The sequence below is a fragment of the Phyllostomus hastatus genome, unplaced genomic scaffold, assembly GCF_019186645.2.
Source record: "Phyllostomus hastatus isolate PE091 unplaced genomic scaffold, TTU_PhHast_1.1 phas_scaffold_385, whole genome shotgun sequence".
NCBI lineage: Eukaryota > Metazoa > Chordata > Mammalia > Chiroptera > Phyllostomidae > Phyllostomus > Phyllostomus hastatus.
Window position 1 is genome coordinate 11377820 of NW_025334026.1, and position 24615 is coordinate 11402434.

Consider the following 24615-nt stretch of genomic DNA (forward strand, 5'->3'; position numbering starts at 1 on the left):
ATACAGCTTAGACCCTCCATGAAAATGGGTTTCATTCCCCCTCTCCCTTTACTTCTTCCCTTTCTGAGCCCTGGTAAGAGAGAGAACTTAGATATATTGGAATATTTGCAGCATGACTTAGAACTACAAAGGTTTCTGGTTAATTAACTCTCAGTTAATCAGATAATTCAATTAACCACAATACCTCCCCCCGTTCCCCTGAGTAATTGGTTAATGAAGTTTTATTGTACACAAAGCATTAGAGTGTCATCCAGTAACACTACTCAAATAAGAAATGAAGGCAAATAAAAGATTTAATACAAGAAGTGGTAGAAAATATCATCTTTGAGTCAGCTTCCTCCTCAGCCACCTCTTTGTCCTCTCACCCCTTTCCTGTCCTGGGACTTTCCTTCAATCCATTTGCCAAATACTATGGCCAACAGCATCGAAGCTCCTGCTGCACCCAAGGTTGGCTGCAGCTGGATCTTCATCCCACCAGCACCCACCACTCCTCCATTCACATGCTGCAGGGCAACACAGTGGGATGGGCTCTATTCCTAATTTAATGCATTAGTCAGGGAAACAGACCAGTATGATATATGGAATCATATTGAAAGTAATGCATTATGAAGGATTGGCTCATGTGATTATGGAGCCTGAGAAGTCCCAGCATCTGCTGTCTGCAAGGTGGAGGCCCAGGAAAGCCAGTGGTATAGTTCCAGTCCAAACCCGGAGGCCTGGGAACCAGAGGAGCCAACAATGTAAGTCCCAACCTGAGTCTGAAGGCCTGAGAAGCAGGAGCTCTGATATCTGAAGACAGAAGATGGATGTCCCAGCTCAAACACAGGGCAAATGCACCTTTCTCTGCCCATTTTTTTCTCTCCAGGCTCTCAACAGGTTGGACCATGCCCACCCACATTAGTGAGAGCAATCTTTACTCAATCCACTAATTCATATCCCTTTCTGAAACACCTTCGCAGACACCCCCCGAAAATGGCATTTACCAGCTATCTGGGCATCCCTTAGACCAGTAAAGCTGACACATAAAATTAACTACCACACTTCACCCTCTTCATCTTCTTGACTGACTAGCTAACCACTGCCTTTCCACATCCTTTCCCTTCTAAAAACTCCTCTCTTAAAAGACATTTTGGGAGGAGAAGATACAGCCAGCATAAAAGCCCTATCATTGGCTCATCATTCATCCCAGTCTTCCCAGAATAGTCTTGATTTACACCTACAGTCCCTTAGGAACAAGCAGAGACTCCTTAAAGAGAAATCATGTCAGATTTTCTGCATTTCCTTTTATATCACATTATCAGACTGTCTGATGGAGAAATGCTGTAGCAAAGTGGATTGAAGGAAGGCATCGGACAATGGCTCTCATAATCTTATTGTTAATGAGTTGGGCAAAGGAAAGTTGTTGTTTTTTGTGGCTTGTCATAAAGCTGTTAAGTATTTACTGCCTGCATCAGTGAACTCTGCATCAGTAAAATTTGCATCTACATTTGTGGATGCTGTGAGGGGGAGAGAACCAGAATGACATCAATAGACTGGAACTAGCAAGGTCTGAAGAGACTGGAAATAGAAATAAATCATAACATGATGAAATTATAACCCATGCATTGGAGTCTAAACTGGCATCACAAATACAGAGTGGACATAGCCTAGCACAGAAGCGATGTGTGTCAGAAAGTTCTGGGTCATAGCTGTAAAGATGACAGCAGCCTAGAAATTCCAAGGCATCTTTGTCACCAAGCAAGGAGACCCTACCTGAAAATAAAGGTCACCTAGGGGAAGCAGAAAGATGGAGTTGAGAGAGAAAGAGATGCCTGATGCAACTGGAGCCAAAGAGTCCAGCTGTGCCCAAAGCACACACAACTCCCTGGCCAGCTAAGTAAGCCATAAATTTCCTTAATTTTTCTTTATTGTTTTCTCAAACTATTATGAGTATCTGAAAAACCTGCCACCAGGAGAACCTGAACTAAAGTTGACAGTCAGCATTTACTGAGAGTTGACTCGTGCCAGGCACTGTCGGGCCATCTTGTCTAACCTGCACAATACACCCTGCCATTGGTGCCACAACACACACATGCAGCAGAAGATAAAACTGAAGCACACAGAGGTCCGGGGACTTCTCCATGGTCTCTCCCTAGCAAATAGCTGGTTTCAAATCCAGGTCCTAGGTCTCCAAAGTGTGGTCCCCAGACCAATAGCCATGTCACTTGGGGACTTGATAGACATGCCAAACCTTGGGTTCCACCCAGACCTGGTGACTCAGACACCCTAGAGGTGGGACCATGTGTTTAACAAGGCTACTGGGTGACTATGATGTGCCCCAGTATGAAAACCTGCTCTCTGAGGACCTGAACTACTCTGCTCCACCTAGACTACAGTTAATGACAGTCCCATGCTGGCAGTTCAGTGGGCATTTGGAGTCATTGCTCTGATCACACAGATTTTTTAGCACAATTCACCTAGAACAACAAAGTGAGCACAGTGATTAAAGGTTTGGGAAATAACATCATAAGCCTGAACGTTTAGAACCACCAAACCAGAATGAACACCACCAGGCCTAAAGACCCAGCCCCTGACTCAGCAGCTAGAACTCTCATGCTTCTCCATGATTTTCAGCCCACTACCCCCACCAAGCTGACTTTGTGGGTCAGTCATTCTTCACCTTGGCTGCACACTGGGGTCCTCTGGGGCACTTAAAAACCATCTCTGCCCTGGCACCACTCCCACAGATTTGCAGTGACTCAGTCTAGGGTGTGATCTGGGCACCTGGATTTTTTAAAGCTCTCCAGGTTGTCCTAACTCATGGCCAACCTTGAGAACAACTGGCTAGGGATATTTCCATCCTTTTCTTCAACATAGCTCTCATAGCCAGCTACTTAGCCCTATGCCTCTCACGGCAACAGTGCAGTGCCTTCTCTGCACAAAAGCTCTTCTCCCCTGGGCTGCCCCCACCAGCCCTGTCTTTTCTGCCCAGTGTCGGACTGCACCAGGAAGACCTCACCCAGGATAATTATCACCATCAGTTTCAGGGGCTAAGACCATGGTTCATAACCCAGGAGAAGGAAGGTAGTCACTCCACCCTCTGGGTGTACCCAAATCTCATTTTAACAAGCACCCCACATGCTGGGCTGAGAATCACTGGTAATCTTAAAGAATATTCACTTGGAAGTCAGATGTTCTGGGTTCAAATCCTAGCTCTGTTACCTTCCAGCTTTGTAAGCCTAGGCAGCTGAATCTTTCCAGCCTCAGTTCTTCATATTTGGCTGCACAGAAATTTCCACACACTTAGTGCCTTAAGACAACACCCACTCATTGGCTCATAGCTCTGTAGGTCAGATGGCCAGGCTCCACATGGCTGGCCTCTCCGTTCTGGGTCGCACAAAGCCAAAATCATGGGGTCAGCAGCTGCATTCTCACTCAAAGCTCAGGGTCCACTTCTGAGCTCACTCATATTGTGGGCAAATTCAGTTCCTTGCCATTCTCAGGCTGAGTGCCCCCACATTTCTCCCAGGTTCCAACCTGGAGTCCCTCTCAGCTATGGAAGGATATGCTCAGATTCTTGCGTGGTGTGTCTCCATCTTTAAAGCCTCACAGGAAGTTTCCTCACACTGGCCCTCTCTCATGCTGTGTGTCTCTGACCTCAAGAACCAATTTTTTTAATGTAGTTGTGTGATTAGGTCAGGCCCACCCTGATAAGTCTTTTTCTTAAAGTCATCTGTGTCTCGTGAAATATCTAATCATAGGGATGAAATCCATCAAATTAACAGTCCTGGGATAAGGCAGGGTATGTACACCAAGGAGATGGATCTTGGGCCCATCTTAGAGCTCTACCTACACCAGGAAATAATAGCAACACTTCACTTGGGGGACTGTCCTGAGAATTAAGATAAGGCCTGCTGAGCCCTGAGCACAATGCCAATCACATAGCTAGTTCTCCATGTGTTAGATGTGGCTTTTCTTGGTGGACTTATGAGTCCAAGATGTCCCAATTCCTGGAATTCCTTTTCAGAGGCAACCTTTGCTGGCTCCTGCAACGGAAATTCACCCTCTCCCCACACCAGAGCTCGGCTGTCCACCCACAGCCCTCCAACCTATTCTGCCACGTTTCCATGGCAGAATCTACCAGTGGATTGAACACTCACGTTAGAAGCTTATGAGGTTTCTGCTGGAATGCCAAAACAGCAATTCCTGCAGCTCTCATCTGAAATCAGCACACTGCTCAGTGTGAGGATTATGTTGATAGATCAGTATCTTCCCCTGATGCTCTCAGAAGCACAATGTGAGCACTGGAGCTGTCAGTGTTAATAACACACTACAATCCTACCCTTTATGAAAACACCAGCTTCTAAGGGCAGATAAAGAGAATCTAATTGAAAACATCATATGCAATCTTCTCTAAGTAGCTGCTACAGCATAATATTTAGTAACAAAATTGTTTTGTTTTATACCCCTCCCCCTAAATTATGTATAAGAAAACATCAAAATGTCTGGTACTTCCAGCTTGAGGAGATTTTCTTTATAAATCCTGAACTGAGAATTAAGGGGCCTAATGTGTTATTTCTTGCTTTGCAGCCAACTCTCAAAACGACCTCAGGATCTTTGTCCCTGTATGGAGCACTAGAGATAAGTGATCCTGGAGGTTCCTTTAAGCTCTAGAATCACAGGAAATAATCCCCAAATACTTCTGTCTACACCTTCCCTCTGGGTAACCTTAGTGCCTATAGTTCACAGCAGAGCATGCAATCTTCCCATGACAATGTCTCCTCAGGCACCTGATGTCTCCACAAGTGCTTGATGTCTCCCTAGGGGTGTGATAGCTCTCTAGTGTGTGATGTCTCCCCATGAGTGTTGTCTGCCCAGCTAAACTCTGAGGTCCTGAAGGCCTCTGGCTGCTGTATGTTTCCTGTATTTCCTCCTTGGATATTCCTGTGTCCTCACTCTGGGTTCCATATTGTTCTAGACCCAGAGGATTCAGTGATAAATAAGACACAATCCAATCAAAATCAGGTTGTAAGCATGTGGTTGCATGAAGCTTTGCATATACATTTTAGAGGTTGGTACTGGGCACAGGGCTCAGGAAGGAGGGGTGGAAGGTACTAAGGGGAAGAAGAGGAGATGATACTGAGTCTTTAGGGATGCAGGGAAGCTGGAAAAAACACAGGACAGGAGAGGACATCCCAAGCTGTCAGCATCTGAAAGTCGCAAAAATTTGGGAATGGTGAAAGGTTAGAGCCTGAGGGAGCTGGGAGGGTGGGAGATGGAGAGGTTTCATGTAACGAGCTAAGGATCTTGGGTTGAGTCTTGCAAGTGTTGAGGAGCCCTCCAAAGGACTTAAAAATTAGTCTGTCAGCTAGTACCTACTGGATTGCCTGACTCTAGAGAACAAATTTCACATCATATCCTAGGTCAGTGTGCCCCCAAAACTCCACAGAGTATGAATAGAGCCCCTGGAGTCAGGGAGCACAGCAGCTCTGCAGACAGCAGTGACAAGTGTGGCCTGGAGGGGACAAGACTGGAGCAGAGAATTCAGGGGGCTGTTGCCATGGCCTATAAAACAGTAGATGAATTCAGAACCAAAGCAACAGCAGCAGCAGCCTCCTTCTTTCAGAACCCAGAGCACCAAGCTCCAGCCTGGACTAAGTCATTAATACTTGACTGGAGTCTCCAAGTGGTTAAAAGCTAAGCAACCATACCCCTCAAGTCCTGAATGCAGCAATAAAGAAGTTGGCTAAATGGTGAGAAACAGCTTGCTCATCTCTTCTCTGCAGACATGTAAATGCCATGTGGCCCTACGAAGGGCCTTCTGAGCAGGTTTGGAAGTCCTCATGAGGCTGCAGCCCTATGAGCCCCTAGGACCAAAGATCAGGCCTCCATCATCCCAGAGCACAGTCCTCTTCCTCTTTGCTGGCAGTGGCAGGAGCCACACACGGGCTGGAGGGGAGCAATGGAGCCTGTAGATCCCTGCAGGGGAGGGAAACCTGCCAGCTGGTGGGTGGAAGATGGATGGCACTGTGAAGCAGCCCCTCAGCCCCACAGCCCCTCTCCCCCCAGAAGCCCTTGGTTTGGATGGAGGAAGAGCTAAAGCCAAAGGCCTGGATTGAACATAAATCACAACCAGGTGTCTTTTGAAGTTCATTTACTCTCCAAGGTGCTAAATCAAAAAGAGTGTGAGGGCCTGAAAAGATAGTGTGACAATATAAGAAAGAAAGAGGAAAGGAAAGAAAGAAGGAAAGGAGGAAAGAAAGAATGGAGGGAGGGAGGAAGGGAGGGAAAAGTAAGAAAGAATCAGGAAAGCAGCACAGCAAGACTCATCTTTAAAGATCTCTCAAATACATGGCACCATGCCCATTTTCCATTATGACCCAGCTCTCCACAGTAATTGAAAGGATGCCCATGAGGCGGATGACCATAAAGCACCGACCCTTCTCTCCTGGTAATTATGTGATCAAATTAAGAAGGCCTCTGAGCCAACAGCTCAGCTTTTATGATGCAGTTGAAGACCTGTTGATCCCCACTGGAGGGAGAGAGAATAAGACCCTGGAAAGTGTCTCATTACCATCTAAGGGATGCACTTCTCCCTCCTCTACATTCCCTTTGAATAATCAGGGGCAGAGGATTCTCATTGCATTGCTAGTTGTTTTGCAACAACCTTATAATATGAGCCTTTGGGAGTGAGGGACAACACAGGGAGAAACCTGAGCTATAAGTTTGGTTTTTATCTTTGTGCATTTAATATTTGTAGCACACAATGTGTCCTGTCCTGGGGTAATTTCTTCCACATCCATGGATATGTTTAGATCTCTGAAATCTGTGAATGCTAATTAAGGTCACATTTTCATTAATGCCCAAATAATAATGGTGTGGAGTCCTTCCTGCCCACACAGCTCTTAGGGGCCCCTCATGTGTATGCACCCCTACTGTTTTTGAGAAACCCAGGGTGTGGCCAATGATACCTGAAGGGATCTGTTTCTGTTCCTGTAATGAAAGTCTATATCACTTTCTTCTCCTCCACCTCTTGTGAGGGCTCCCCAGTGTCAGTTGGTGGTCCTTTCAAAGCCTAAGATCCAGAAGGACAAACATACCAACAACTGTGAGCCTCACTTCATCATCTGGGTCCTGAAGCAGCACAGATCACCCAGAGTTTCATACAGTTCCTCATGAAAACTGGCCTCAGCTTCTGGATAGAGCCTCTCTCATCCCAGGAAAACAGCTTCTATCATCCCATCAATCACCCCATGGATAGAGCCTTTATCTTCTTATGGATAGAGCCTCTATCTTCCCACAGTTACTTCTACATCCCCCTCTCTCATTCCCTTCCACCCTATACATGCACCTAAAACCTGCCACATCTTCTCACAATTAAGCAAGATTATCTGAACATAAATGCAGCTCAAACCTTGCTTACAAATACAACACTTCTGTAAATGACAAAATCTGGGGCAGTACCCCCTCAGTACCCTCTGTCTATGGCACAGACAAACCTTTTCAAATCCAGCAGAGAAGTTTAGGTCTGGGAAGCCATGTTACCTCAGGTATCTCCTTTTCCAAAGAGGGTTTGTGCTGTATATGTATTCCTATCCAAAAGCCTTGAGCAAAAGATCATCTGGACCTAGAAGCTTTTTCAAGACAACTGAAAATATTTATAGTCTGGCCCTTTACCAAAATTTTATGCTGAGCTTCATACTAAATGGCCTCCAGAATTCCTTCCATTCCACAACTCTGGTCATGTCATTCTTCTCATTTTAAAATCTTCATTGGTTTCCCATTTGTGACAGGATAGATTGGAAACTCCTTGGAACAGCAAAATCCCTGTAGACAGTTGAAACTAAGCTTTTGGCTCTACTCTAGTTGGAGGTTGGGGAATGTGCAGAGATCCCTGTGGGTTGCCACTGGGAAGAGCCCAATGAGGAGAAGGAGCAAAGCCTCTTGTGTATAAAGTCTGGGCCACCTGGGGACAATTGGGCAATGAAGCACTGTTGTCCAATAAGAAGGGAAGAAACAGCTTTGGATTTAACAATTAAAATGAGAAGCTGCCCTCTGGGTGTGCCCTTTCCTCCAAAGATAGTGTGGAGAAAAGACAGGCTGTTATGCTTTGAAGGTCTAGGTGGCCCAACAGAGGCAATGAAGATCTTTTGTTTGATAAAGAATTTCAAATGAGACTCCTATGTTCAAGAGACCCTCAGGAAGAAAAGTGGTTGGCAGAGGAGGAGATGGGGGCCAGAGCCTGCATTGTGTCATCTGTCTGTGGCCTAGGAAGGGCCTGGGCCTAAATTTAGAGGAGAATATGATATGTTAAGTAGCATCATGTTCATGCCCAGACTGGAAGATAGGGATGGGTACCACTGTCACATAAACATGACATACATGTCATGTTCCCTACATGTCCCTACATGTCCCATCACCACTTTACAGCTGGAACTACTGCTACCCACTTCCTTTACTCCAGCCACACTTAACTACTCACTATTTCTAGGCAACCCATACACTTCCAAGCCCACTAAGTGAAGTTATATTTCCCCTTCCCAATAAGTGAAATTATATTCATCCTCCAAGACCCAAAGTAGATGCCAGCCCCCGCCATGGTATTCCTCAGACAGACTGAATTTACCTATGAGGGTAGTGGCCAAAACCAGTTCATTTACAGAAGGGGAAGTGGTGGGAGATACAAGAGGCAGGACAGTGATGGAGAGCTCTGCCAGGTTAGGCAGAAGAGGATGAAACAGGGCACAGGTGCTCCTCCAAAGAACCTTTTCAACTATTCTAGAGAGATTACCAAGACAACAACACTTTGCTAACTCTGTGCCTGGTACATTCAGAAGCCATAACTTCAAAAGCACTTAAATCATTTAAATTGTGGCTGTCAAACCACTTTAATGTCTCCAGACATTAATGTCTCCTCCCCCACCCCAAATTCCCTGGGAAGAACAAGCTGCTCTCCCCTCTCCCCACTGAAGGGATCCCTCTACCTCAGGCCCAGTGCATGCCCCGCATTGTGAGCTGCTCCATGCCTCAACCTTTCTCATTCCCTCACTGTTTAGCCACTGTTCATCTCCCATCAACCTTTAGCCACATGCATTCTTCCTACCTTGACTTGCCTTCCAACTATGGTTTTGTTCTTTCAGGTTGCTTTTTTTCTCCTCTCTCCTCATTGGCTTAAAATGTGCAGATAGCTTTTAAAAAATCTTTTTCTCTTTAGTGTGGTAAAATATATGTAACATAAATTTTACCATCTTAAACATTTTAAAGCATACAGATTTGGCCCTAGGTACTTCTACAGTGCTACAGAACAATCATTACTATCTAGTTCCAGAACTTTTATATCATCTCAAATGGAAGCATTGTGTGTTTGAAGAAGTCACTTCCCATTACCCCTCCCACAGCCTGTGGCAACCATTAATCTGCTTTCTGTCTCTCTAGATTAATATTTCATATTAATGGAATCTTATACTATGTGGTCCTTAGCAATTGGCTTTTTTCACTTACTATTATATAGTATTTTCAGTGTCCACCCATGGTGAATGTCATCTCTTCTTATGGCTGGATGATATTCCATTGAATGGGAATACCACATTTTGTTTATCCATTCATTTGTTGTCGGATATTTGGGTTGTTTCCATCTTTTGGCTATTGTGAATAGTGCACTATGAACATTCATGTCCAGGTTTTTGTTTGAACACCTATTTTCTTTCAAGTATTCATTAGAAGCAAAATTGCTGGGTCCTGTGGCAACTTAATGTTTAACTTATCAAGGAAACACCACACCATTTTTGTGAATCACTTACAAGTAACACCTTTCCCAATCTATTCCAGAGGAACCTCCTTCCATATGCGGCTTAAGGGCAGCACCAGGAACTTGGAGAAAACTAAGACTCACCCTGATTTGCTGGAGAATCTCATAGATTTTTCCCAATCTTCCTACCTTATAGGAGGTGTCAGATCCTGCCAATCAGTATGTGGCTCCAGGTTCTCCACATCAGGGGCAGAGAGGGCCAGAGGGCTACTCAGGCTTTTGCAAGTAAAGCCAGAATCTAATTTGGCCAGAATTCATTCACATGATCTCAAACTGTCCTCAGAGAAGAAAGGAAAATGTTCTCTACCTGTGTGTGGGGGAAGAGGCACATGAAGAGTCAGGATTTGCAAAAGACAGCCATGCTTCTGCAGAAAGGCCTGAGGCTATTAGTGGTGTGAGCTAGGAGTATCATAGAAAAGCAGATCAGGGGCCTGGAAGGAAGATCAGAATAGATTTGGGTGATCAATAGGGTGAGACAGTGAGTGGTAGCCACTCCTAGTGACCAGACAGCAGGAGAGGGGGTCACACTGTGTCCCAGAGCACCCCTTCCAAGAAATGTGCAAGCCCAGAGTAGCTTCACGGGGCTTTAGATCTGGAAAGAACCAGAAATATCATTTTATCTAATTCTTCATTTTATAGAAGAAACCAAGGCCCAGTGTGGGAAAGTGACTTGCCTACATCCAGGTCCAGGCAACACAGTTTTCTGACCAGACACCTTTCTGGGCAGAGTTGCTTTACCCCAGAACAAGCCACTGCTGTTCTCCAAAGAAAAGGGGCCTTCAAGTATGTAACAAGAGCTACTCCAGGCCACCTCTGCTGAAACTGAAACACACTCCTGGGACCTCAGGGATATGCATCGAAGCCAATTATTCTCTTACTGTTCCCAGAAGCCAGCTGGCATTTGACACTCTGCGCTGTCCTGGGAGACCACACCCCCTTCCCCACCCCAGATGCTGGTTTCTTGCATGATTCTGCCCCACTTTCTTCAATCATGTTGACAGCTTCTCTGACAATGCGCCAACTATTCCTCATGCTGGAAGCCATCAAGTGCGGGAAAAACTGACACGATAGGTTAAAATAAAAGCAAGATTAATGGAATGATTGCCAAAGTCCTGAATATTTTAGAGTTGTTCAATAATGGAAAATATCATTGTTAATAACAAGAGGACATAACACCTGATTATTACAATAATGACAAGACCAACTATCATTATTGAGTCATGTGGTATAGATACCAACAACAAGAAGCACCTGATTCCAGAGTATGCCTGACTTACCAATTTCAAATCTCTTAAACTTCTCATTGTGTGATTTTTAGTTGATCTTTCTTTAATCACAGACACTAACCTTTAATGGAGTTAATTAATGGAACATTTTCAAAGTCTGCTTGTAATTTTTTTGATTACAGTTATAAAATACACCAGATTAACCTTTCCTGCTTTTGTAATTGCTGGTTTGTGAAATTCCAATTATTTCCTTTTTATGAACAATCACCTTTAAAGAAAGTTTTCCTGGTCATTGTTATGTGGCTTTTGGTTTGATAACAGAAATTATAAACCACCACAGCCCACTATTACAGGCCATAAAATCCATGTCACTTAATGTTGCATGTAATTACAGACTGCCTTAAATTGTTCATCTCTCCATTGTCAGCCTGCACTGTGATTATCTGTTTACATGTCTGGTTCCTCCACTAAATTCCGAAACATTCAAGGGCAGGCACCTGCAATATGTAACTCATCTCTGAACCCGTCTGGGTCAACTGCAGGATCTGCCACACTCAGGATTCATATTTCTTGAGTAGATGGGTGGTCAAATAGGAATCAGAGCTTCCATGTGGAGTGCTTTGCTTCTTTGGCTCAATCAAAAAGCACTTCCCCCTTCAAGCATTTCTGTCAAGCATAATACTGGATTGTTTGATTTCTTTTTCTTTCAACCCAATCTGAAGGAAATGATCCTAACTGCTAAAAATCCTTATTTCTGAAAAGCAAAACAAATGATAGGGTTTTTTTTCTTCATAGCACTTTGTATTTTTTCAAGTTCTCTGCAATGAATACATAGTTCTGTTCAATCTGCACACATTTAATAAAGGAAACCTCTAAGTTTTAATTTAATAAATCTGATCTTAAAGAAACAAAATATGTGAGAACATACACTGCGTGTAAAGCACAGTGAGTGAATGCCAGTGCAGACCACCCTCCAAGCAGGAGGTGGCCTTCACACAGCACTGCTGGTCTTACTAACTGTCTGGGCCTCCTTGAGCTACTTCTGACCGGACTCTGGTCCTATTGTCTCAAATGCAAAATTAGGGTGGTGGATGCCAGCATCTCTAAAGTCCCATCCAAATTCCCAATTGCATGGTATAAATAATTTTTTAAAAAGAAGCAATCCATATCATTAGTGAGACACAGATAAAATTGTCTGAGAGAGCCAAGGATAAGATTACTTCTGGTCAGGAAGTCGGGGCAGGTTTCATGAAGAAAGCAACAACAGAGCTGGGATTGAAGGGATGGATAGGTAGCATGCCAACCTACAATGAGCAGGGGGAGGGCAATGTGGAAGGAAGCTGCAGAAGCAGAAGCATGGGGGAGGTGACATGCAAGGAGGCAGGGAAAAGTGAACTGGCTGCAAGTATAGAAGCCGTGAACAGGAAGGGTAACAAGGTAGAACCATGTGCTTGATAAGAAGAGACCCTCCAGATGACAGAGCTAAGATCATATGGCTACGTCTTTGCCTAAAATAAAGCCATCGTGTGGCTGAAATGATTGGTCAGCACAGGTCACAGTAGAAGCCTCGTAGCCAGCAAGATTGGGATGAGTGGGTTAGAGTATGAAATCATAAAAATGATCAAGCACACCTAGAATATCATATTTTAACTGAAAGATGTACAAATACGCATTCCTTCCTTTGGGTACATGCTCACTAGTTGGAGTTCTGCCTGATTTTTTAATCTCCTGTTCTATATAAAGAAGTGGAACAAGAACTGAAAGACACTTCAAAACAACTAGAACCCAGACTCCTTCTCCATTTATATAATCTTTCTCAAAATTTTAAAGTTGAAAGGCTTTGCCTGCACTCAAGTTGACAGCAGTATTTAAGCAATTTGCTTTTATTAAGTCTTTCCCAAGCATTCAACTTAATTTCCATGGAAATGACAACTTTATTACTTTCACACTCACATTCCATCACTACTGCAATATTTACCTAATTCTGTAATTGCTATAACAAATATATTTTGCATGAACAGGTTTGGGACAAGCATAATCAAGTCTTGGCAAGCATGTAGTTTTCCTGATTGGAACAGCTGTGAGCCTCGAAGGATGGGGCATCGGTCAGTGGGTTTTACACAGGAAAACACCACTGGTTAGCACAGCAAGATGGCTAAGTGGAGGTCAGTTAGGAGAATGAGGTGCTAGAAGATGTTTAACAACTGGCTCTTGATATGGGGCTATTTGTATTATTTGCAGATTTCTGTTGTGTTAATACCCTGAACACAACATCACCAAATGTGGAGCTGGGAAGAGATGTACAATGAGCTCTCATGACAGATAAAAGCCAGCTCCTGTGCACACGGTGAAGAACAGACCTTGGACCATGGCAATAATCGATCTCTCCAAGTGGGGCATGAAGCAAGTAAAGAGCCTCTTAAGAATTTCCAGTTAATGCCTTTCAAACAGGTTACTTTTTCTAAAGGAAGTAAATCGTTTTGTAAAATAACCTTTCAGCAGTTGCCCTTGATTTCTGCTCGGCCATGTCTGTACCTGTCTCTGTTTCCCATCACTGTGCTGATACATAGAACCTACTCTCCAGGTCGAAAGGCCTCCTGATGGTGATGGAATGAGACTTGACTCAGGGTGCTAAACACACAATACAATCTACGAATGATGTGTTATAGAACTGTACACATGAAATATATATAATTTCATTAACCAATATCATCCCAATAAAGTCAATAAAAAAGAAAGGCCTCCTGAGTCACCTGCATCATTCCTATGACCCCAACCTCAAAACAGATCCTCAAGATGGACCAGAATGGGGGCAGGTTGGACCTTGTCCTAACGTGTAAAGGGGGACAGTTGAAGAAGAAGAGCCAAAAAGAATGTAGTCTGCTATATAGTGAAATGTCTATGTCTCCCCAGAATTTATATGTCAAAAGCTAACCCCCAAGGTGGGAATTTTAGGAGGTGGGGCTTGGGGGGAGGTGATTAGGTCATGAGAGAGGAGCCCTCATGAATACAACGAGCACCCTTAAAAAAGAAGCCTCTGAGAGCTCCCCGACCCCTCCCACTATGGGAAGATACAGCAAGAAGACAGCCATGTATAAATCAGGAAGTGGGCTCTCATCAGACACCAAATCTTCCAGTACCATGACTTTAAACTTCCCATTCTCCAGAACTGTGAGAAATAAATTTCTGTTGTTTAAACTATCTAGTACATAATATTTTTGTTATAGCAGCCTGAACAGACTAAGACAGAGCCTGATGCCTACAAAGAGAGGGCCTGTGGGTCTCGAGGAGCTGAGTGCTTTGCACCCATCCACATCCACCCAAGCCTTGCAGAGGCAGTCCTTCAGAGACAGCTGCCATTTACTTCCTGGGATTTGATAAGACATTACTCTGGATGGGAAGTCAAGAGCCAGGGGCTTAGTCCTGCAGTTTAAGCAACTTTAACTGAGCACCACAAGCCAGGCGTTCACTGTGCAAGGACTTACTCCCAGCCCTGCAGCTCCCAGACTTCTTAGGTGGTGGGTGAACAGTTTGAAATTCCTGAGTGAGTGGTTATCAACAATCTCTCACATTATATATCACCTACTATTCCATCAAAGATCCTGGGTCTCAAATCTAGTGAAACCAAAACCCCACATTTTTCTGAGGAGGAAATTACCATGTTTACAAATGTTTTGTGGTAGCTGTCATTTATAGAGCTAAGGACTCCATGAGAACAGTACTTTTGTTGACTCTTTACAATGCAAGTGAATAAAGCAGAAATTTCATTAGTAATTGGTGATTGTTACAAAGCTGGTGAGCATAAATGTTAGTATTATGGCTATCACTGTAAAACGCACAAGTTAAAAAGAAACTGTCATTGATGTGGAGGTAAGGACAACTGAGGATAAGAAAATTCTTAGAAATCATCACAAAGAACCTATGAAACTCTCTAGGGTCTGTTCTTTGCCTGCTGCCTATGTGAGCTCCTAAGTTGATAACCACTGAGAACTGGAGGGTCTCAGAGCCTCCTCATTCACCTCAGCCATTTCTATTGATTCTGACTCTCATGCGACCTCTGAGGAGAGCCATCTTGACCCCACTCTAGCATTTAACCAGACTTCCTCCAGCACGTCTCAGCCCCATTCCTTCCTCAGCTCTCCCTCTGCGGGAGAATGGCTGAGGGCCAGAACAGGTTTCCTATTGGGAGGTGGTGAGTGTCCCACAGCAGACCGACCCCAGCCTGGTGAAGCCGTCACTGGTGTCCACAGGCCTAAACAAAGGCCCCCAGAACCAGTTCTGTCACCATTCTCAGAGCCCCACTGGTACCCAAACGCCTGCCATTAGAGCCCCCTTCCTGCCCAGCACCCCTTCCCTTTAGTTCCAGGCTGGTTGAACTCACACTCTTAACATTTCCCAGAAAACTGGACTGCCCCTGCCCTCCTACTTGATTATCCTCCTGCACGTGGAATGGGGCTAATGTCTCCAGGTGCAGTGAAAGAATAGAAGGGGAAAGGACCAAGGGATACAGGGAAATATGATTTGGGGGAAAAGCAGCACTTACTACTTTCAAAACATTGTGCCACCAGTTTGAGACGTTGTTGTGATGGGAGTTGGTGATGAGACCCCCAAAGGATATGCTCAAATCATTACAGGTGGGCCATAATCCATGTCTGAAGGAGGGGGCCAACAGCACTTGCACTCAGAGGGCAAGCAATGAGGAGCGCATACCCTCAGTGATGCCTCACACAAGCCTCTGTGAAGCGTCTCCTCCCCACCCCCTATGGCTGCAGGCAGGGTTCTCTCCTCCCAGAAAAATGCCTCTGAAACAAACACAGGCACTTTTTAATTTTCCAGACAACACCAATTAATCTTTGCAGTCTCTCTTATTCCCTTTTCCTACTATCTTCCCTCCCTTCCTCCCTGTCTCAGTCCAGGCTGCTATAACGAAATACCACAGACTGGGTGTCTAAACAACAGAAATCAATTTCTCACAGTTCTGGAGCAGGAAGTCTGAGATCAGGGTGCAGACATGGGTAGGTAAGGGTGCTTTTTCAGGTATCAGCTTGTGAAATGCATAGCATCCTCACAGGGCCAAAGGGATGGGGAAGCTTTGTGGGGTCTCTTTTATAAGGGCACTAATCTCATTCATAAGGACTCCACCCTTATAGCCTAAACATCTCCCAAAGCCCCTGCTTCCTAATACCATAAGTTTCCAGGATTAGAATTTCAACATGAGAATTAGTTGGGTGGAAGGGGAGAACACAAACATTTAGATTATAACAGAGATAATGGTTTGGTCAATAATGGATTTTCCCTAAACAGGTTTGGAAGGTTCTAGAAAGATGATCCCAGCAATGTTGCAAAGGTTCTGCTATGTGGCTCTTGAATCCACTGGGTTAACATATTATCATGAGTCAGGCTTTCTAAGGGACATCTGCTAGTCTTTCCAGGAGGTTGAATGGGGGGGTGGGAAAATCTTGGGACTGGAATAGGAAGGACTTTGAGATTCTAGAAGAGCCTCTTGGCAAGTAAATAAGGTGACAATGCATTTGCTTTCTTAAATTTTTGGTCATGGATTAGGCTCACAGACACCCTTGAGGTAGTGTTTTCTATTATTATTTTGCTTTTGCTAAAAAGTGATAATGGGAAGACATATAAAATAACAAAGAAAGAACAGGTGTGCTCTAGAGATACAGGTATCTTATCTACTACTTATTGTGGTCTAAGTGAGTGTGGTAAGCAGAATAATGCCTCCCCCAAATGTCCATGTCCTAATTCCTAGAGCTCATGTACATATGTTGCATGGCATGGGTGAATTAAGATTGCAGAAGGAACCACAATAATAAACCGAACTTAAAATAAGGAGATTAACCTGTATTATCTGTGGAGCTCAGTATAATCACAAGGGCCCTTAGACATGAAAAGGGGAGCAGGAGAGAAGGTCAGAGTGATGTGACAAGAATTCAGCCCACCAGTGTCGGCTCTGAAGGTGGTGGAAGGAGCTAAAAGTCAAGGAATGCAGGTGGGAGCTCAAAGCAGAAAAAGGCAAGGGAATGGATTCTCTCTTAAACTTCAGGAAGGAAAGCAGCCCTGTTGACACCTTGATTTTAGCTCAGTGAGACCCATTTTGAACCCATTTTGAGGGTCCTTGAACTCACCAAGCTGCAGGACAGTAAATTTGTCTTGTTTTAAGTCACTAAGTCTGTGGTAGTTTGTCACAAGAGCAATAGGAAACTAATGCAAGAAGCATAACACTCATGGAATCTACTTTATAGCATATTTTAAGAGTCTGAAAATGTTTACGTTATTTAGCTGGGTAATTCTATTGTTAAGAAACTATCTGGATGAAAGTTTTCTATGCTCAAAGATGTTCATTGCAGTGTTAGTTATAATATCAAATAAAAAACAATCTAAATATCCAACAATATGGAACTCACTGAATAAATCTTGATACATTTATGTGATGTGGTATTATACAACCTAGAATATCATGTCTTGAGAGAAAAATTGAGATAGGTCAAAACTTACTCAAGATAAAAAGGGGAAAGTAGGACCCCAAATTTTATATAAAATGTGATATTCATTTCATAAAACAAATCTATGTACACATGATGTAGAAAAATGCCAAAACTAGTTGTCTTTGGGCACCAAAACTATAGGTTATTTTTCCTTCATTTATTTTAATTTTTCTATTTTCTAAATGTTCTACAATGAGTGTGCCCTATGTTTCTAACCAAGAAGACAAAGCCAAAAACCTCCAGTGGGCAACATTTTACAAAAGAAAAAAATACAGAAAGTGATAGAATTCCTTACATATCTGTGAATAGAGTTGGCTTTGTGTCCTAAAGAAAATAGTATCTTAGAATTCTCGAACCACAGAATCAAAATGGCTCTTATGAATCCTCTAGTTCTTGCCCAGCTCTGGGCTGAATCTCCTCTTTGTGAGATAAAATCTGAATGACGTTTTCCTACAAAGAACACTGAGAATGGAAAGAACCATACTTTCCCTTCAGGGCTACCAAGAGCCTGTGGCCTAAACATTGAATGCATACCTGGGCAGGCTCAGGTCCAGTTGCTCCCACATCTTGCCGGAATGTGATTTCTCTGAGAAAGGAAGCATGGCTGTTTTATTTCAAGATGTGCCATGCACATAATAGGTGCTCAATAAATACTGCCTGTGGAATGAGTCAAGGTAAAGGAACTGAGGCTGGTTCCGAGAAGGAACAAGTTTAGCAGTAACTGATGGTGTAGGAATGGTGGGGTGGCTACCTCTGTATGTACTCTGTAACATGTAAAGCAGGGGTTATATACAGAGAACAGGCCTTGGGTACTCAAGGGAAACTGGTCTTGTCGGATAAAATAAGATGGAAACATAGTTCTTTGGAGTGGGCCAAAAAGGGGTGGGAGATATGAAAAGTGTCTTCATGGCTACTTCCTGCCCTGGGTAGGACTAACTCAAAGTCAAGCCAATGTAGCATAACTGGGCTAATGGGAGGCAGGCAATGCCAATCACAGGAGTTTGCTGAGGCCTTAGCTGCATGTAACCAAAACAAGGACACTCTTGTCCAAAAAGGATAAGAGTAACACTGGCATTGCCAAACCAGGGCTCAAACTCTATCTGCAGAGCCCTCTGATCTCCTTCCATCTCCTGGCTCTGCTTCGCTCTGTCATCTGGCCTTGTTCTTTTGCCACAGATGAGCCTCTTCCATGTGGTGAGGAAGGTGGCTCTGGACACCAAAGAGCCACATTCTTCTTACCCCATGATGCCAAGGGCCAAAGGCAGTCCTTCCTCAATACCCAGCAGAAAAATCCTGGGAAGGGCTTCTGACTGTCCTAACTAGAGTCCTGTGCTCACCCCTGAACCGATCACCAGGACCAGAGGGATGGAGTCCTCCAACTAGCCAGACCTGGTCATGTGCCCTCTCCTCAGCGGGGAATAAGATCACTGCCCTGCAACTGACAGCCCCTCCAAAGGCATCTGGACTTGGTGGGGTCAGTATCCTGAAGGAAAGGGGATGCCCCAAATCCATAAACAACAAATATCTTTGACAAATCCTAACAGCTCTTCCTACCTCTGCCCACCTCCTCTGTCACTGCATCAACCCCCACTACCCCGTGGTTTGGATGTGAATTATCTCTGTCTTTTGCAGATACCATCTTTTCAAAGTTTCAATCATGGGCCTCTTAATTAGGCCTATTTCCCACTGTGCTTCAGTGCTGTTGGTTCTGTGACACAGGGCTGCAGGGAAAAGCAGCTAAAGAGGACTAATTAAGACTCAGAGTGCTTTCAATAACGTACATGGAAATGAACAAATTAACTGACGATGCCAAAAAGGCAATATTGTCCCAGTGGGGATTCCGCATATGGAGATAACATTAAGGAGCGCAATATTCATTGAGAGGAAACTATGAATTATGAGTGATATTCAGTCCCATTACCTCTGAGGTGTCAGATGTAATAGCAGGAAAATGTCATAAGATGTTAGGAGACAAAACAAACTGAGCCCTAGTGGGGAAGCTGCAGAGGAAACAGAGAGAACCTGAGTTGCAGAGGTCTTGCTGGCAATTACGGGTTAAGTCCCAGTAAAAATGGCCTCTTGTTGTTGACTAGTCTTTGTAAATATGTGACATTCTGCTTGGTGCAAGAAGATTCCTTTCCTGTCTGCTTGGATCTACACACTCACAGAGGATCCAAGGGTGTCTCCCAGGAGTACATTTAAGACAGTGGGCCTCAAAATGTTGCCTCAAGACCACCAGCACCAACATCATCCGGGAATGTCTTAGAAATGCAAATTCCCAAGACCCACTCCAGACCTACAGGGCATGGGTGGGGGATGGCCAAGTGATTCTGATTTAGGCTCGTTTGAGAACCATGGGTCTTGGAATTAGGAGCCTATGGTCTGCTCCAAGCCATGCCAATAACAAGCTGATCTGGCCACTTACCCACTTTGATACTCCCATTGGCAAACATAATAGCCCTGCCCTGACTCCTTTACCAGGGTTCTATGATAATCCAATGAGATGGTTGGTGTCATTCAAAAGAGTGATGAGTGTTACAAATGTGATGAATTATAATGATTATTCCAGATACTGATGGTCCAACTAAACCGAGGATCCCAGCTTGGAGGTGCAGGGGTAGATGGTGCAAAGGTGAATAAAGGATGTGGTGTGAAACTTGGATTTCTGGAAGATGTTGCAATTTGTACTCCCCAAACAAAGGGTCTTAAAAAGGAGTTTGTTGGCTCTCAAACACCTTGCCTTAGACAGCTTTCTGATGAGTTAAGTGTAAAGGTATCAGAAACATCTGGTTCTCATTTCCCTTCAAATTCACAGGAGCATAGAGGTGGAAAAAAGAATGGAGCTGGAGAGCGCCTTGCCAAAGCCCCTCTGTAGTTGAAATGGCTCCAGGTGCTCAGCCCCAGGATGCTCTCCATCCAGGCAAAGGCCAAGTCCTTGGAGCCATCAGCAGTGGAAGGTAGAGCCATGCTGTGCCTGCGAACACAGCGGTCTTGGGAATCCTGGAGAAGGAGGAGGTGGGGTCCGGGCAGGTGTGAACTATGTGCTCCCTCCCACCCCATGAGTGACTCTGGTGAAAGGGGGGAAATAAACATTAAAAACATCCTCAAGAGGAAAGGAAGCCCAAAAGTCAATGTGCAGCTGAGTGGTAGGAAGGGAGGAGGCATGGGAAGAACTTCATTTTCCTTGGACGTTGACTTAAAAGCTTCAGAGATTTATTTTATATATAGATACAATTTAAGATTACTGTATTTCCTTATAAGAGGAATGTTTTAACAAATTTTACTGGTGTTAATCAAACTTTGTTCAACTTGGGCACATATCAAATCTAGCATTATGGGAGTTTTATTTGGAACAGAACTTAACTACTATACAAATGTCAAGATACTACACAAAACATCTACAGGAAATTTTTTCATATTTTTTTAATTGTTCACAAACATTTCCTATGTAACCCAACATACAACAACAACATAAAGTACACCTTTTTTTCCAGTTTTCATACAATGAAAAAAACAAGAATATATATTTTATAAAGTTTAACTGGTAGACAGTAGGCAGGCTGACAATTTAAGTCTATAGGTGAGAAATTATCTAATAAAAAATAATCAGAATTTATTTAGCATCAGTCACTTCCATGACTAATTAGTATTCTGACTAATAAAACTTTCTGTCATCAAGCTTCTGGTATACAGGTATACTGTCGTTTTTTAGTACTGCTCCCCACCTTGGTTCTTCACAATTACTAACACAGAAAACTGTTGCAAAGTAGGGGCAAACATTCACAAAAACAAGTAAACAAAATCCCGAGCTTATTATCAGCATGAATGCGTATGATGGAGTTTCTTCCCAAGCAATAAATGACTTTCAAACCATCCAGAAATCACCAGAACTGAATTTGCCAAGATATTTTTGCCTAAGTTCAAGCTCAGCAGAGGAGCTGAAAAATCAAACTTAGTGTTCAGATTGAGAGAATAGGTTGGGGAATTCAGCCATTTGAAAAATGGCCATTTAAAAAAATATGACCAAAAATAAGTTCACTAAATTTATTTTCAAAATCATAAAACATTTCTTACAAAAGAGCATTACATTCTACACACTGCTCTGAATAGATGCCAGGGAAATATGAACTACTGTTACTTTTCCTCCCTGTCCCTCGCCCCTCAAAATGTTACAGTGACCACAGAGCAGTGTTCACAGAGCAGCTATGAACAGTGTTCATAATTACATAGGGGGGATTTTCCTTTTTAACCTCCAACAATGAACAAATCTGCTGCTGTTTCAAAATTTCAGTTAGTTTTTGCACACCCTCCCGCACCCTGTTTGTAAGAAACTAGAACATCGCCCTGGCTGGCATAGCTCAGTGGATTGAGCGCAGGCTGCGAACCAAAGCATCGCAAGTTCGATTCCCAGTTAGGGCACATGCCTGGGTTGCAGACCATGGCCCCCAGCAACCGCACATTGATGTTTCTCTCTCTCTCTTTCTGCCTCCCTTCCTTCTCTAAAAACAAATAACTAAAATCTTAAAAAAAAGAAACTAGAACATTACATCTGGTGAACAGCAAAGATTTCACTGCACTTCAAATGCAGAACACCTATGATGCAGAGGAATGTTAGCTTTTCAAACAGAAGCAGATTTTAAAAAAAAAGATGCAGGACTCCTTCAGTTCTTTACTAGTCTTAGAAAAAACTTCCAGAATATTGCTTCACACTGCTCTGCAGCAAATACTGTGCCTTCTGTGTTTGGTTCTGGGTTCCTGTAATGGTAATGATCCAATCTTCAGGCCCTTCTAAAGGCTCATCAGTTTTAATCATCTGCCCACCTTTGCCAATAATAGGTCCAGCCAAATCTTTGGGAATAGTTACTTGTGTACTAACAAAAGGCCCGCCAAGATCACCATATGAACCACAATCCCCTGCATAGGAATAATCATATCCAGAGCCACCCGGTAGTTCATAAGCCATCTATCTGCCATTTTGAAGGGCCCCACCTACCTAATGCAGAGTCCCAAGTTTCATCAGCACTGGAACCAGCCATGCCATCATAACAGTCTCCAGGTATTCCTGTTCTGACATAGGCCATTAGATCTCCTCCTCTAGGTGGTGGTGGTGGAAGAAGAAGAAGAAGATTCCTTGCTCTGCTACCACCCCGCCACCTCAACCAGAAGGAAGTGTAGGAGATCCAAGCCGAGGGCTCATATCACCATAATCTCTTCTAGATGGAGTCATCAGACACCCACCCTGACCAGAGGGCATTCTGTCAAAACCACCTCCTCCCCGAGTGGGAAATCCCACAGGGAGTCCACGGCAGTCATCAAACATCATTGTAAAGTCACCATAATCATAGGTTTCATTGTAAAAATTGGGATCATAAGGCTGTACACATCCTTTGAAGGAAGACTCTGATATGAGATCGAGGATGATCTTTGTGCACTCTACAACCCTATCAGGTTTTCCTCCAATACCCACGACTCTGTCAGTGGAATGAGCACAGCATTCCTGGGACAGCTTGATAGTTGTCTGAGTGTTCTAGCACCTTTGGCCCCAATAATTCCTCCTGCCAGACTCTGATGAATCAATAGTTTCAATTTGCAGTCAAAGTCACTTCCTTTATAGCGTTGGTACTCTTCCAAGGTAGGCATGATTTTCTTCAGAATTTCTCCAATTGTTTAAATATCAGGACTGATACTCAATATGCACTTGGGGCTACTGCTGTCTGGGACTAAAACACTGGCATTGTAGTCTGTACACAGAGCCTTAATATTCTTGCCTCCTTTTCCAATCACTGCCTGAGCATTCTTGCTCTGAAGCAGAATGTGTAATTCAACCATCTCATCAGTGTTTCTAGATCTTTTAAAAGCTTATTCCTCTTCCATGTCTTCTGTAGGGCATTTAACAAATTCACCATGGTTTTGGTGTTGGAGAAGGTTTCCTCTGGCTCTTCAGTTTCCATTTTCTTGGATTATATCAAACACCAACCTACAGGCCATAAACAAGCAGAATGTAAGCAAGACGTCGAGGCTGGTGCAGCTGAGAAACAGAGGATAATCAGCTTCACAGATTTCTTTGTTGAAGCTCCTCTTATAGGATGTTAGAACCTGAGAGAACACCAATACCTCCAAACCCCACTAACTCATTTCCTTTCAGATGACAGGCTGATTCTAGAAAAGTTCAGGTCAAACTCCAGTACTGGCAGCATTAGGATTTGAACTCAGATTTTGGAGCTCCTAATGGCAGTTAGAGAAAGATTCTCTTTATCCTAGAGAAAGATAAAGCAGAAAAAGCCTTAGATCCTGGCTTTTGGGGTACTCATCCCCGGCTTTTGGGGAATGACCCATTCCTCCAGTGGGGAGGAGCTCAGAGCAAGTACTCATGAGTAAATGCCAAGCACCCTGTGAGCAACACAGCCCTTGGCAAGGATTCTAATTTCACTGCTAGAGTCATATTCCAGACCAGTATATCTGACATGCATGGAGGGCATGTCCAGACCAGAAATATAACAGAGGGTCCTGGTAAAGCCTTCCCAAACCTTAGAGGTTCCTCACTGGCCATTTCCTTCATGAGCACTTGCTCTGGTTATTAATAATAAGAGCAGCTCGCAGAGGTCACAGGGTGGGAGAAACCTGGAGAGTTTATGTAATAAGAAACCTTATTTGCATCACCAAGTCTTGGTTGCTTCACATCATTTTGGCATGTAAAATAGGATGTAAATAAATATTACATAAAAATTTAAAGCAAGCAGTGCTTTTCCCTTCTCCTTTTGAACCTGACAAGCTCTCAATTTCTTTATACCCCACCTCCTTCTCAACCTCTGCTCACTTTAGGTTTCCAACATGCTGCACCTACTAAGGGGCTGACAGCTTGCAACAGCCTGCCATGGAACAAGGTCAACAGCAGGCAAGGAGAGGAGCTGGGGCTTGCAAGTTCAAGAGCTGTGCTTGAGGTATGGTGACAAGCTACACAGACCTGCATGGGATCACCAGCATATGGAAAGGATGGCCCCAGAGGCCACCGCAGAAGAGGAGAGAGATCTGTTTGAACAGAAAGCCCTGAGATTGTTGAGTCGAGTGATTTACTGACTCTAAATGTATGCAAGAGACTTTC

At 43.8% G+C, this 24615-nt stretch overlaps 1 pseudogene; it reads right to left on the reverse strand.

The window, feature by feature from the left end:
- Positions 1-22191: 22191 nt before the first annotated feature.
- LOC123806480 lies at positions 22192-23464 on the reverse strand (annotated as a pseudogene).
- Positions 23465-24615: the final 1151 nt, after the last annotated feature.